Genomic DNA, 14,983 nt, shown 5'->3' on the forward strand with positions numbered 1-14,983 from the left:
TTGTTAGTTCATGGATTAAATCACAAGTTATTGAGTATAAGCCAATTATGTGACAAAGGTTGTGATGTAGTCTTCAATAGGGAAATGCATAATAAATAAATTTGATGGAACATACATGTTCACCGCAAAAGAGACAAGGTAACTCGTGTAAGATTGATATGGATCATTATTGCAAAAAAAGCTTTTGAAATTGCCTAATATGCTTCAACTTCAGGAACAACAAAGTCTTTCAAAACACAATGGTATTTTTGAAACCTTTTGCACAACTATATGCTTCGGTTTATACTGGTATATGCTTCGGTTCTTTAAATAATTGAGGCCAATTTGTCTACTAGGGTGTAAAATTTCACAAATTTTACATCCCTACCTAATTTTTTCCATTTGCACCGCTGCATCACTCTTCCAGTGCAAGATCCACTCTTTTCCTTCCTCGTTGCCAAACATGAACCATGTCACCGCTTTCTCTGCTACCCTTCCACTCTCCTCCCTTCCTTTCCTCGTCGCCAACGCGAACTGTGCCATTGTGTCACCATTGTGAGCCTCCCTTTCCTTCCCATTTTGAAAGCGGCCATAGGTTTGTTCTATCATCTTGCGTTTTTGCTTCTTTGTTTCATAACCCTTTCTTCTTAGTGCAAGTATTTTTTTAATGCCTTTTATTCAATATTGGGGTAGGAAGGGTGATGGTGGCTTTGTTTGTTGGTGGGAGTGGGGTTGTTCTATAGTGGTTCTAGGGTGGGAAATGGTAGGAAGGTGATGATGGGAGGAAATTGAAACTATATGTTTTTTTTTTAAAAAAAGGAATAGGCTTCGGTTTAAGAAAGAACCAAAGCATAAAGTAATGAATAACCGAAGCCTAAAGTCCTACCTTTTTTAGCTCGCCTGAATATGCTTTGGTTAAATAATCGAAGTAGAATTACCAAAATAACCGGTGCCAAAGCCCCTTTATCTACACTAGTGGGTGGGTGGATGGATTGATAACTCTAAAGGTATCTTGCCTAATGACAATAAAAGAAGACCAATGGCTATGGCACATGAAGTGTGACCATGTAAGTTTGAGACTGCTTTCAAAGCTAAATAAACATAGTCTCGTGAGAGGCTTGCCAAATTTATCATTCACATATAATCTTCTTTGTGAGTCATGTGTTAAGGGCAAGGAATTCAAGTATTATTTTAGTTTCAAAAATGACATTTGAACTTGAAGACCTCTTGAGCTAATTCACATTGATGTATTTGGTCTAACCAGAATTGAGTCTCTTAGTGGCAAAATGTATGGTTTGGTCATTGTTGATGACATCACTAGATGGACATGAATGAAATTTAGTGACACAAGGTCGAGTCTTACAAAACCTTTAGTAAATTTATAAAAATATTTAAAATGAAAAGAGTCTGGCAATTGTTTTTGTTAGAAGCGATCTTGGTGGGGAAATTCAAAATGAAAATGTTTGTGAAATTTTTGAAAATCTTGAAATTAAACATAATATTTCCACTCCAAGAAAAATAGAGTTTTGCAAGAAATGACAGGAACCATGTTAAATACTAATTCCACACCTAAGTGTTTACACAAGACCATTTCTTAGAAAGACTCCCCATGAATTGTGGAAGGACATGAATCCCAACATTTCATTCTTTCATCCTTTTGGTATTCCATGTTTTATTTTAAATACAAAAGACAATTTAGGAAATTTTGATTTTCAAAGTGATGAAGGCCTTCTATAGGTAAGATGTAAATGTATATAAAAAAAACCTACAACACATATTTCTCCTCACTTTTCGTCTTACGTGAAGCTCCCTCATATTTCTGATTTTTTTTTTGCATTGAGGTTAGTTTCTCATCCTTTTCACTATAGTCTTGGCACACATGACTAGTTATAGGAGAACTCAATCATTGTTATGTATGCATGTCTTCTATATTTGTCTTGGATGTTAAATTTATGATTTTTGGTTTGTATTAGATGTTTGATCAATTTTAGATTTATTAGATGTTTTATGTTTATATAATTTTATATTTATTAGATGAAGAAAGAGAAGAAGAAGAAGAAGAAGACGGAGGAAGGGAAGAAGACAACGAATAAAAAGACGAAGATGAAGGCAGAGGAGAAAGAGAAAAACAACAAGTAGAACAAAAAGAATGTTAAGAAGAAAAAGAGGAGAATAAGAAAGAGAAGGAGAGGAAGGAAGAGGAGAAGAAGAAATTTAGTGCATATTTGTGAAAAAAAAGATAAAAAATTTACATTTGTTGTCGTTGCAACATATATAAATTTACGTCAACGAACGTAAATATATGTATGTTATTAAGCCAACAAAAGTAAATTTATGTGTCCTCCAATTACATTTGACGTACAATAGATTTAAAAGGTCTAAAATAACAAACATAAAAAGTTTTCTTTTTGTGTTAGTGATTCCTAATTATCAATTCTTAATCTCATTTGAGACCAAACATACAAATGTTAGAACTATTACTTTTTGGTACAAAAATAAAAAAAGGTAAAGTGCATACATAGATAACTCTCTTAGAGAGAATGAATAATCAGACATTCTTGACTAGAACTAGGATTCTAACTAAGGTAATGGGGTATTACAATGAGATTCACTCAAATAGAGAGCAAAGATAAAAATTTTAAGTACAACAATACTCTAAAGGCACAAGATTATTCATAAGTTCAAGTTTTGATAAAAATAAATAGGCTTAAATACTGATTTAATCCTAATTTTCATTTAGTTTTTTTCAATTTGGTCATAGTATTTTTTTGTTCAATTTGATCATAATATTCGTCAATTTTGTTCTATTTGGTCATTTTTTTAACACTATTTAAACAATTAATGGGTAGTGAACTGTGACTACCATGTGTCATTTCATTGTTTTTGTTTATTTTATTTTATTTTTTATTTTTTTTGTATTTAAAAAAATGTCAATGTCTTAGGCCAATATAATGCCATGTGTCAGGGTCAATTTTTTATATTCAATTTCGTCCTGATATTAGTTATTTTTGTCAATTTAGTCCTAATTTATTGTAAAATTGAACAATTTTCTCCCTGTCCAAATCAAGACAACCTTTAATTTTTATATAAATGTTATACTAATTTTTTTATTAAAATTCATGTTTTTATTAAATATTTTTTGTTTAGGATTAGAATTGGTTTAAAATTAAAATGAAATTTTTTGAAGTGGAAAACAACACCATTGGTTAAATATTTAAGAGGTTCAAAATCAAATAAAGTAATATAATCGATTAATATAATGTTGTATGACATTTTTATCTGATTTCTAATACTTTATGTGAATTTTAACCTCTTAAAATTTTAAACCAATAGTGTTATCTCCCACTTTTAAAATTTTCATTATAATTTTAAGCTAACTATAACCTTAAACAAAAAATATTTAATAAAAAATTGAATTTTAATAAAAATATCAGTGCAACATATATATAAAAGTTAAATTTAGTTTCAATTTGAAGATGGACAATCCTACTTAATTTGAAAAGGAAATGGATTAGATTGAACAAAATTAATAAGTATCACGACCAAATTGAATATAAAATATTGACCTTGACACGTGACACTAGCACTAAATCGTGAGACTGACCTTGACACGTGACACGATACTGACTTAACATGTGGACATTTGTTTTCTTCTAAAATTAAAAAATTGAAAAATATTTAAAAATATTTAAAAATAATTTTAAAAAATTTAATAAAAAAATTATAAAAAAAATGACGAGATGATAAATGACAATCACTATTCATCTTCCGTTAATTATTTAAATGACATTAGAAAAAATGGCCTAATTGAACAAAATTACAAATATTAGGACGAAATTATGAAAAATATATTAATACCAAATTGAAAAAAATTGAACAAAAATTAAGACCAAATCAGTATTTAAACCTAACAAATATGACTAAATATTAAAATAATTATCATATATCCTTATAATGGTTGCTATCATTTAACATTTCTAATATGTTAACCAAATATATAACTATTTTTATACTCACATTGAATGTTATCATGTACAAAATAAAATTTGAAGGAATCCAAACTTTTAATCCTTAATATAAGGAATAATGAATCAAGGTGCAAAAAGGGGTTTCCACGATGCCAAATGACGACCAAAAAATAAATGTCGCTAAATGAAAGGTTGTGACATTTTTATAAATATAGCAAATTTTTTAACATCAATTCGTTTACAACTGTTGTTAAAAGTGGCGCAGTAGAGAAGCGACGACGTTTGTTTTACACAACCGTCATTAATGTGGCACAATGGAGAAACAATGACGGTCAACCGTCATTAAAAAGCTTGCGCAACTTCTCATATTGCATTTTGTCTTCCAAGAGCTACATGCATTATTTTCCTCTTTCATTTTAAACTTATTCTCTTGTTTGTAGTGTTATTGTAACGAGCAGAATGGAGAACATAGAGGGAGCTGGAAATTCAGTTGAAAGGAATGGACACGTGGCATAGGATCTGCAACAGAAGGAGACGAGGAAAAGCATGAGACCATGTAAGGAGAGAGATATGTTTCTGGTATGCACCTTTTCTCTGACCTGCATAACATTCTTTCCACTACTCTTTATAATATTTTGTTTCCTTACACTATTTTTCCTTCTCTTCAGGTTTACCATCGAGAACCTGTTGGAATTGCCACGTCTTTATTGTTTTCAGTGAAATTTATTTTCAAACTTTGTTGTAATCACAACTCATTTCTATTTCCCATAATTCCATTGTTTCATTGGTGCTTTCATTGACATCATAGGTTGAGAACACTCGTATGAAAGAAATGCAAGCCTAACTCGCTTCAATATTGAATTGGATCGAGAAACAACCTACTTGTGATAAAGATAAACGCGAATTGATCATCCAATTCCAAACAACAAACAATGATCGAATGGATCAGATGCAGAAATCGTTAGATTTGTTGAATCAAGGCACGACAAAGCACGTTGATGCTTCGAACTCTAGGGTTTCACCATTGGTGGTGACCCAGTGTGGTTCTGTGAGGCCAGTGCGAAATATCTCATTGGGATTCCCTCATTTTGATGGCATGACTCCTGTGTTAGAATGGATCTTTAAGGTAGAAAAGTTTTTCAATTGTCAACGTACTCCAGAAATAGAGAGAGTCGATATCGCTTCCATTCATTTTGAGAAAGAGGTGATTCTGTGATTTCAAATGTTGCAGCTGTCAGTTGATTCTCCCATGGAAGGCCATTTTAGACCATCTCCTTTTGATTCTCCCGTTGTAGAACTGTTTAAACTACATCAAACAGGTACTATTTCAGAATATTACTTGAAATTCATGGCCCTAGCTAACAAATCCGATGATCTTAGTGATGCCGCTGTGTTAAATTGTTTTTTAAGTGGCCTAAACCGTGATCAGAAGGGATGTGGTGGCTCAATGTCCTACTAATCTCCTGCGAGCACTTGCTTTGGCGAAATTATATGAAGAAAAGTATACTCCTATGGTTCAACAACGTTTTACCAATTACAATCAGAGATATACTCCTTAGTCATCTGCCAGTACCAACCTTAATCCAGCAAAAACTACACCTAAGCAATCCTCACCCTCTCTGTTACCCACACCTTCCACTCCACCAATCAGAAATTCCAATGTAAAAAAATTACACCTGCTGAAATACAATTGAGGAGAGAAAAAGGCTTATGTTATTTCTATTATGAGAAATTTACATTCAATCACAAATGTCCCTATAAATTATTGATGCTGCAAAATGAAGAAGAGGATTCTGAATCAGATAATGCTATTGAAACGACAAACTCTGTTACTCAAACAAATAGCGGGGAAGGTTTAGTAGATAATCATCACCTGTCCTTAAATGCGATGAAAGAAGGTTTAAGAGTTAGCATCATTCATTTTACTACCTATATTAATACTTAGCCAGTCACGATATTAGTGAATGGAGGCAGCTTAGAAAATTTCTTACAACCAAGGATTGCAAAGTTCCTTAAGGTGGCCATCGAACCAGCACCACTGTTCAAAGTGATGGTGGGAATTGGAAATTACATGACTATTGAAGGAATGATTAAAGAACTCAATATTCAAGCTCAAGGGGCTAAATTTGAACTGTCTGTCTTTTTGCTACCTATTTTAGGAGTTGATTTGATTTTGTGGGCTAATTGGTTAAAAACCATAGGGTCTCACATTGCTGATTATGATTCCCTGCAATTAAAGTTTGTATAGGGGACATTTATAACTCTACAAGGGGAAATGGATTGCTCACCTACTCAGGCACATCTACATCATATCAGAAGAATGGTTAACACAAATTCTATTGCTGAGGTTTTCAGTTTGTAGCTTGTTGAAGTTAGCTCTTATCAATTTCCATTAAGTGATTTACCTACTGATATCGAACCAGAATTGGCACTATTTTTACATACTTATAGCTCAATTTTTGCGACACTTACAACCTTACCACCAACCAGATTTCAAGATCACTCAATTCCTTTAATTGAAAGATCTCAACCTGCCAAAGTTAAGCCCTACAGGTATCCATATAGTCAGAAAGCAGAGATTGAAAAATTGGTGTAAGGAATGCTTGAGGAAGGCATAATACAACCCAACAAGAGTCCCTTTTCTTCTCCAATCATTTTGGTCAAGAAAAAGGATGGATCATGGAGGGTATGTGATGAAGGATTGACCCCAACCAAGGATGGAGGCAAATGCTTAAGAAGACTAAGCATGTTTAGAAAGGAAGTTCACTAATCCTTCATCCCTTTCATTTGTGTTTGCTATTTTTGATTCCCTAAGTTGACTTAGTTGAATCAACTTTAGTTGACTTGTTGACCTTTGACTAGGTTTGACTTGTTGACTATAGTTGACTTGACTTAAGCCAATATGCTAATCTATGTTTATTTGCTTTGTAAAGCAAAGGCATAAAGCATAAAGTAAAAGGCATGAAGCAAGTGTACCTATGTACCTTTTGTCTCTTTTGTTTTTAGCACACTTTGGCCACTTTTTGGAGACATATGAGACACATTCTTTGTCTCCTTTTGTGCTAGAACGAAATTAGCCTTGCACACACCATAGTTAGCTCTTTTGTCTCTCATTTTTGTAACCTTATTTGACCTAGTTTCTAGAAGCTAGGGTTAGGTTTTTGTAGAGACATCCTTAGGTATCTTTTATTTGCTTAGAGGCCCCTAAACTCTTCTATATAAGGGGTGCTCCTAGACATGTAAAAGGGTTGAACATTTTGAAGTAAAAACACTCTTGTGTCTCAACCATTTGTGAGAGTTTCCTCCCTTGAGAGTGAAACTTTTAAGCCTTATCTTGCATAGCAAGTGGCGGCACACATCCACTCATCTTCAAGGTTGCCATGGCTTCTAGCCTAGCCTTGTAGTGGCGTGCTTCTCACATTTTTACCATTCCTTTCCTTTCCATTTTATGTTTTCTTCTTCCTTTAAATGTTCTTGGTTTTCTATGATTTATGTGCTTTCCATTTCCTTTTTGTTTTGAATCAATCCATCATCTTCTTCTCTTGAGCTTTGTGAAAGGAACCTTCACATCTAGATAGCTTGCTATCTTAATGTCCAGTGGGGATTTCGCTTAGCTTTCTTAATCAACTCACACCATATTCAATAATCATAAAAAGGAGCAAGATAATCCTTCATCATTTGGTATCTAGAGCCTAGGTTATCTTGAATATGGTGTTTTTAATGTTCTAACCTTGTCTTGTGTAGCTATCTTTGAATGGTCCACATAAAAATAGTGCTGGCAGCAACGTGTGCGTTTTTGAAAAAAAATACTGGAGCTAGCTCAGTGGTCCAAAAGTAACTTTCTTTATATCAAAAGAAAGCTCTGTGAGTCTAGTTTCCAACAAAAAAAGAATTAACGCATTTGGAGTTCTGTGGAGAGAGTTATGATCAAATGAGTGAGCAAAGGTCAGAGCTGCCGAGAATACGAAAAACAACGTTTTCAGGTTATGTTGTGGCAATTTTGGCTTCGGCTTTGTGACTCTTTTGCTCCTAAATGTGGTTGGATAACATGTCTTTTGATGCTTACTCTTTGAGCCTCAAATCCATGAGTTTAAATGCATGATAGCTACATGTTTGTGTCTTTGTGTATGTCATGTTGAGTCTTTAAATGTGCCTAACTTTTGCTTGAGTCATATGTCATATGTTAACTTAAAGTTTTCTTATTCTTGTTTTTCCAAGTATTTGAATATTACATTCACTTTATGTCTTACTTGATGTATGCTCCATGAAATTGATTTTGGCCTAAAACTTGAGGAACTAAGTGTCCAAGCCACCTAAAACTCTTTCTCACCATTTTATGAAACTAGTTGTGGAAAGAAGAAAATTTTACACCAATTTTTGCCTAAAAACCGAGAGCAACCTTGCTCCTTGGTGAACTAAAAGTGTATTTTTCACTAGGTGTTATGCTACTAGTTTTTCATGCTTGAGAAGTGGGTGATATTGGCAAATTAGTTTCATACTTTAACTTGGTTATGATCTTTCTTGGTGTATGCATGATTTAAGACTTGAAGATGCTTGTCAAGTGCTTTCCATAGAGTCTTTAAAATGTGCTTTTCTTGTTTTAGTCTTGTTAAAAGTTTTGTCTCAAACTTTTCTTCTTTAGAGTTTAGCTTTCCTTGTTTTTGTGCTTTTCTTGCTTGTCACTAGGTGTTCTTTGTTTTGTCTTAGTAGTTTTCTTTTCTTGAAACTCTTGGGATGTTGTGGCCGAATCACTTTTATTGCATTTGAAAGGTTTTGAACAAGTTTTTAAAAGTGTTTGCTTCACTCCTTTGGTGGATTTTGAGTGCTAGCCTTGTTGGGAGAGTGATCTAAACACTTGGGTTACATTTTGGGTTGGATTTGGTCTCGGTTTTCATGTTTTCTAATCTCTAATCCATTTATTTTGTCTCGGATTTGAGTGTTTTTGTTGTAGGAATCATGGCAAGTTCATCAAATGCACCTACACCAAACAAAAACAATACATTGATGAGATTGCTTCGGGATTTGGAGTTGTCTAGGAAAGAGTCCTTTGAACAATTGAGAAAAGAAAAGGACCAAAGTTACCAAAGAATCCAAGAGCACATTCAAAGGCTTGAAGCTAAAGAGCAAGAAAGAGAGGCTAGGAAAAGAGGGCATTCTAGGCGCAACCCAACACAAGAGAAGCAAACTCCAAAGATTCCTAAGTTCTATAGTGGAAGTGATCCCAAAGTCTTCCTTGATTGGGAAGCTAAAGTTGATCAAATTTTCAATAAAAATCATGTAAAGGATCAAGCACAAGTTGATCTAGTAGTTTTAGGATTTTTGGAGTATGCCAATACTTGGTGGCATAAAGTTTGTAAGAATTATGACCAAGGGCCACCCGCGGCTTCTTGGATGGACATTAAAACTCTTATGCGCGCTAGATTTGTTCCTCCCTCCTATAGGAAGGAACTTCTTTTGAAGCTCCAAAGGCTTCACCAAGGTTCTATGAGTGTGAGTGAGTACTTTAAAGAATTAGAGTCTCAAATGCGTAGGGTTGAAATAAAAGAAACTAACAAAGAGAAAATAAAAAGATTTGTGAGTGGTCTTAGGAGAGACATACAAGACCAAGTAGAGTTGTATGAGTACTCCACTTTTGAAAATGTTTTCACACTTGCCCTTGGGATTGAAATTCAATTGAAAAGAAAAAGAAGGGCAAGGAAGAGTTACTCATCCAACCACTACTTTAGTCACTCATGGAAGGGAAAGGATAAAAAGAAACATGATAAGTTCCCTTCTAACTCTCATCAACAACCATCAAGTAAAAGTAAGTCACCAAGTGATCACATTCACCATTCCACTTCTTCAAGATCAAGTTCCATTAAATGTTTTAAATGTTTGGGTTATAATCACATTGCTTTAAATTGCCCAAACAAGAGGACCATGATCTTAAAGAAGAGTAATGATGTTGAAAATGAACACTCATCTCCCCATTCTCTTTCAAAAGAATCTTCTTCCTCTAGTAAAACTAAATTTTTTGAGAAAGACCCTATGTTATTAAGGCGCATGATAGGTCAAGATCAAAGTGAGCTTAAGCCAACTCAAACAGAAAACATTTTTCAATCTAGATGCAAAATTAACAAATGGGTTTGCTCTCTAATTATTGATGGAGGAAGTAGTACCAATGTAGCTAGCACAAGGTTGGTGGAAAAGCTTAGCTTAGAGACCATTCCTCATGCTAAGCCCTACAAGCTTGCTTGGATAAGTAAAGAGGGAGAAATAGATGTCAATAAACAAGTCCTAATTAACTTCTCTATAGGAAGCTACAAAGATGAGGTGCTATGTGATGTTGTTCCCATGGAAGTCACACATATCTTACTAGGTAGGCCATGGCAATTTGATAAACAAACTTTACATGATGGCCATACCAACCAATACATTTTCTTCAAAAATGGGAAAAAGACAACTTTACTACCTCTATCACCTCAAGAAATTAATAAGGATAGAAATATAATAAGAAAAGATAAAGAAGAAAAAGAAAAGGGGCAAGCTTTCACTAAGGTGTTACTTGCCTACAAAAAAATTCTTCCAAAGCAAGATGTACATCACCCTTCCTTCTCTTCCCAAGCCAAAAAGGAAGGCCCAAAGCACAAGCAAGAAAAGAAGAATGGTCTAGAAAATAAAGATGGCCTAACCAAAGCTAGGGGTAATACCCTTAGAAAGGATGGAACAAGAGCTCATAAAAGGGAGGCGCAAATCCTCCCCCAAATTAAGTCAAGCTCCATCTACAAAGGCTTAAAGAATTTGTGGTCAAATTCTCTCCAAGGAGGGGAGGATGATGAAGGATTAACCCCAACCAAGGATGGAGGCAAATGCTTAAGAAGACTAAGCATGTTTAGAAAGGAAGTTCACTAATCCTTCATCCCTTTCATTTGTGTTTGCTATTTTTGATTCCCTAAGTTGACTTAGTTGAATCAACTTTAGTTGACTTGTTGACCTTTGACTAGGTTTGACTTGTTGACTATAGTTGACTTGACTTAAGCCAACATGCTAATCTATGTTTATTTGCTTTGTAGGTTAATTAGGAGTAAGAAAGCAATGCTAGGTGGCGCATGGTGATTGGGGAGCATAAATGATGTGGAAGAGAGAGTAAAGCAAAGGCATAAAGCATAAAGTAAAAGGCATGAAGCAAGTGTATCTATGTACCTTTTGTCTCCTTTGTTTTTAGCACACGTTGGCCACTTTTTGGAGACATATGAGACACATTCTTTGTCTCCTTTTGTGCTAGAACGAAATTAGCCTTGCACACACCATAGTTAGCTCTTTTGTCTCTCATTTTTGTAACCTTATTTGACCTAGTTTATAGAAGCTAGGGTTAGGTTTTTGTAGAGACATCCTTAGGTATCTTTTATTTGCTTAGAGGCCCCTAAACTCTTCTATATAAGGGGTGCTCCTAGACATGTAAAAGGGTTGAACATTTTGAAGTAAAAACACTCTTGTGTCTCAACCATTTGTGAGAGTTTCCTCCCTTGGGAGTGAAACTTTTAAGCCTTATCTTGCATAGCAAGTGGCGGCACACATCCACTCATCTTCAAGGTTGCCATTGCTTCTAGCCTAGCCTTGTAGTGGCGTGCTTCTCACATTTTTACCATTCCTTTCCTTTCCATTTTATGTTTTCTTCTTCCTTTAATTGTTCTTGGTTTTCTATGATTTATGTGCTTTCCATTTCCTTTTTGTTTTGAATCAATCCATCATCTTCTTCTCTTGAGCTTTGTGAAAGGAACCTTCACATCTAGATAGCTTGCTATCTTAATGTCCAGTGGGGATTTCGCTTAGCTTTCTTAATCAACTCACACCATATTCAATAATCATAAAAAGGAGCAAGATAATCCTTCATCAGTATGTACTGATTATAGAGCCCTCAATGCTATTACTACTAAAGATACTTTTCCTATTCCTACTATTGATGACCTTATAGATGAGTTATTTGGGGCCACCTTCTTTTCCAAGCTAGATTTAAGATCTAGCTACCGCCGAATTTTGTTGAATCTGGACGATAGATATAAAACAACATTCTGAACCCATCTTGGACACTATGAATGGCTTGTAATGCCATTTGGGTTAACTAATGCTCTGACCTCTTTACAAAACCTAATGAATGATATTTTCAAAGAGTACTTAAGGAAATTTGTGCTCATTTTTTTATGATATTTTGGTGTTTAGTGCCACATGGAAGGAACATTTGTCTCATCTGGAGTTAGTATTAAAAACATTACAACAACAACAATTATATGCTAGACTTTCTAAATGTTCATTTGGTGTGAAGGAAATTGATTACTTAGGCTATACTTTATCAGTAAAAGGTGTTGACATGGAAATTTCTAAATTATGAAATATTTAGCTCGTTGTATATGTTGATTTATGTATTTAAGAAAATTTATGGAGGATCGGACAAACATATTTAAGATTTATTGATGAGTAAAATAAGAGTGAACACGTTTCAAATTATTTCTTTCATTAACTTCTTACAGTAATTAAATGTATTGTGCATATACAGAGATAAAGAGAGAGTGTTGATTAACACATTATTTAAACTTTTAATAAAATTATCTTTAAAAACGTATATATAATAAATTTTTTAATGTTTAATCAATTCAAATTTAGTCATATATATATATATAATAGTAATAGTAATAATAATTATTGTTATTATTTTTATTATTAATATAAATATTATTTTTATTATATATATATATATATAATAATAATAATTAAATGTGTTAGGATCATTATATTATTATTAGTTAAAGTATTAAAGTGATCTAATATAATTGTGTTAAAAAGAATAATGTGTTCCAGCACTATCCCAAAGTTCCATACAAGAAGAACTTGAAGATGAACTTTTGGGTTTTCTTTTAGAAATTAGTTATGTTTTATGTTTTTGGGTTTTAAGCTTTCTTTTATAATTAGTTTATGCTTTTATGTTTTGGGCTTGGGCCTTCTTGTAGGGTTTGCAGGTTTGCTTAAACTTATGTGCCTATAAATAAAGGTACTAAAAACTGATGTAGGAAACTTTTAGTCATATATTGAATTTGATTTCTTTAAAGAGAGGGTTCTCTTTGATCTTGGCTTAGGCCTCTGGTTCTTATCAAAGATTAACATCTTTGTGGCGAATCTTCATTTGACTTATCAATCTGCTAGATTGTGGCGTCCTCCATCTCTGTCTTATTCCGCGTTCTTCTCTGATTTATTCGTGTCATGCCTCTTAAGGATTCAAATTCAGAAACGATCATACTCTTTCTTGGATAGTATCGTATCATCTGGTATCTAGAGCAAGGTTCTGGTTTGAATTTCCTCTTCTATGTTATTTTTCTGTCATATGAAACAAAAAAAATTACAATTTTTAATGTCTGCTTGTTCTGTGTTTTGTTTTAAATTTTGTTTGTTTCCTTTGCAAGGAGTAAAACCCCTAAGGTTGTTTCCAATTTGGTTGAATTTTTTTTTATTTGGCGTATTTTTTTTTCTTTTTTGTTCTATATTTAAATTGTGTATTTCTACATTTGATTCGTGGAAATTATTTGTTATTGTGTTTGGGATTTGTAAGTGCTCTTACTTTGATTTACATGAGTATGAGGGTTTGAAGGTTCAATTGTTTAATTTGTTTTTGTGTTAAACTGCAAAAAAAAAATATAAGTAAAAAAAAATATTGTGGATCAAGTCAAAAGGAAACAAATATATATTGGAAAAAACAAAGTAGAAAAAGAAGGATCCAAAAAAAAAGGGGGAGTTCAACACAACTTTGATTGCAATTTTATTTCTAGTTTATTGATATTTACTTGCAATCAGTCTTTCTCTTAGAGTCTCTGTGTTGTCTCATTTAAATCTCTTTGGTAGTCCTATTATTTTCTAATTTTAATTTTCTTGTTTTGTGTCTTTACAATTCCTTGAAGTTTTGTCTAGTGTTTTGAATCTTCTTTGTCCTCTTAATTCAAGATTTAGATCTCGCAACTTTCTTCACATTATTTGTTCACTCTTTCCTTAAGCTACTAGAGTTCTTTGCCAAGAACTAAAGGGAATTTGAGTGGTAAAAGGCAAGAGAGTACATTGAAGAAAAAGCCTATATGTATGATACACGAGTGGAAAATTGAGTGAAACACTTAGTAGAGTGGTGAGGTCAAAAAAAAAATTATTATTGCTAACATTTTCTTGCAGGACATGACTTCTTCCCAGAATAGTGATCCTGTCTCACCTAAGACTACGACACTCATGGTTGCACTTGATAAGCTCACATTACAAATGAATCAAATGCAACAACGCAATCAACAACAGTTCGAAAGGCTCCAAAAGTTTAATGAAGATGTGAGCATGAGATTAGAGGGAGTGGAGAGAAGAAGAAGGAGACATGATGATTCAGAGCATTCTTCTCATAATGATGAAGCGACACATGTTTTTAGGCCACGGCGAGGCCAAAGACGTGAGGCATTTTGGAACCATATGCTTAGGAGGGATAATGATGAGGAGGAGCATGATTTTAGGCCAAGACAAGGCCAAAGACGAGAGGAGTTTGGAAACCACACACCTCGAAGAGATAAGATGTGGAAGAAGATTATAATTCCTAAATTTAATGGAGCTAATGACCCAGAAGCTTACCTGACATGGGAAATGAAGCTTGACCAAATCTTCAACTCTTACGATTATGAGGATGATGATAAGGTGCTTATGGCTTCCTTGGAGTTTGAAGGCTATGCTATGAATTGGTGGAATCAAATCACCGTGGACATAGCTAGAAGAAGGCGGTTGCCAATTTCTACATAGGAGCAATTAAAGGTAGCTATGAAGGAAAGATTTGTGCCTCCTTATTATAAAAAACAAATCTTTAACAAATTACAACGACTTACACAGGGAAATAAGAGTGTTGAAGAGTATGTTCAAGAGATGAAGGTCACCTTGATGAAAGCTGAAGTGGAAGAAACACATATGGCTACAATGGCTAGATTCTTGAATGGATTAAATAAGGAGATTCAAGATGTGGTGGAAATGCACCATTATGAGACCTTGGA

General features: G+C 33.8%; 1 pseudogene; it reads left to right on the forward strand.

The window, feature by feature from the left end:
- The first annotated feature begins 5,715 nt into the window (after positions 1 to 5,715).
- Positions 5,716 to 14,738, forward strand: LOC146888668 (uncharacterized; annotated as a pseudogene).
- Positions 14,739 to 14,983: the final 245 nt, after the last annotated feature.

The sequence above is a fragment of the Vigna unguiculata genome, chromosome 1 (genome assembly GCF_037176805.1).
Source record: "Vigna unguiculata cultivar grain cowpea cultivar isolate G323 ecotype 2 chromosome 1, ASM3717680v1, whole genome shotgun sequence".
Classification (NCBI taxonomy): domain Eukaryota; kingdom Viridiplantae; phylum Streptophyta; class Magnoliopsida; order Fabales; family Fabaceae; genus Vigna; species Vigna unguiculata.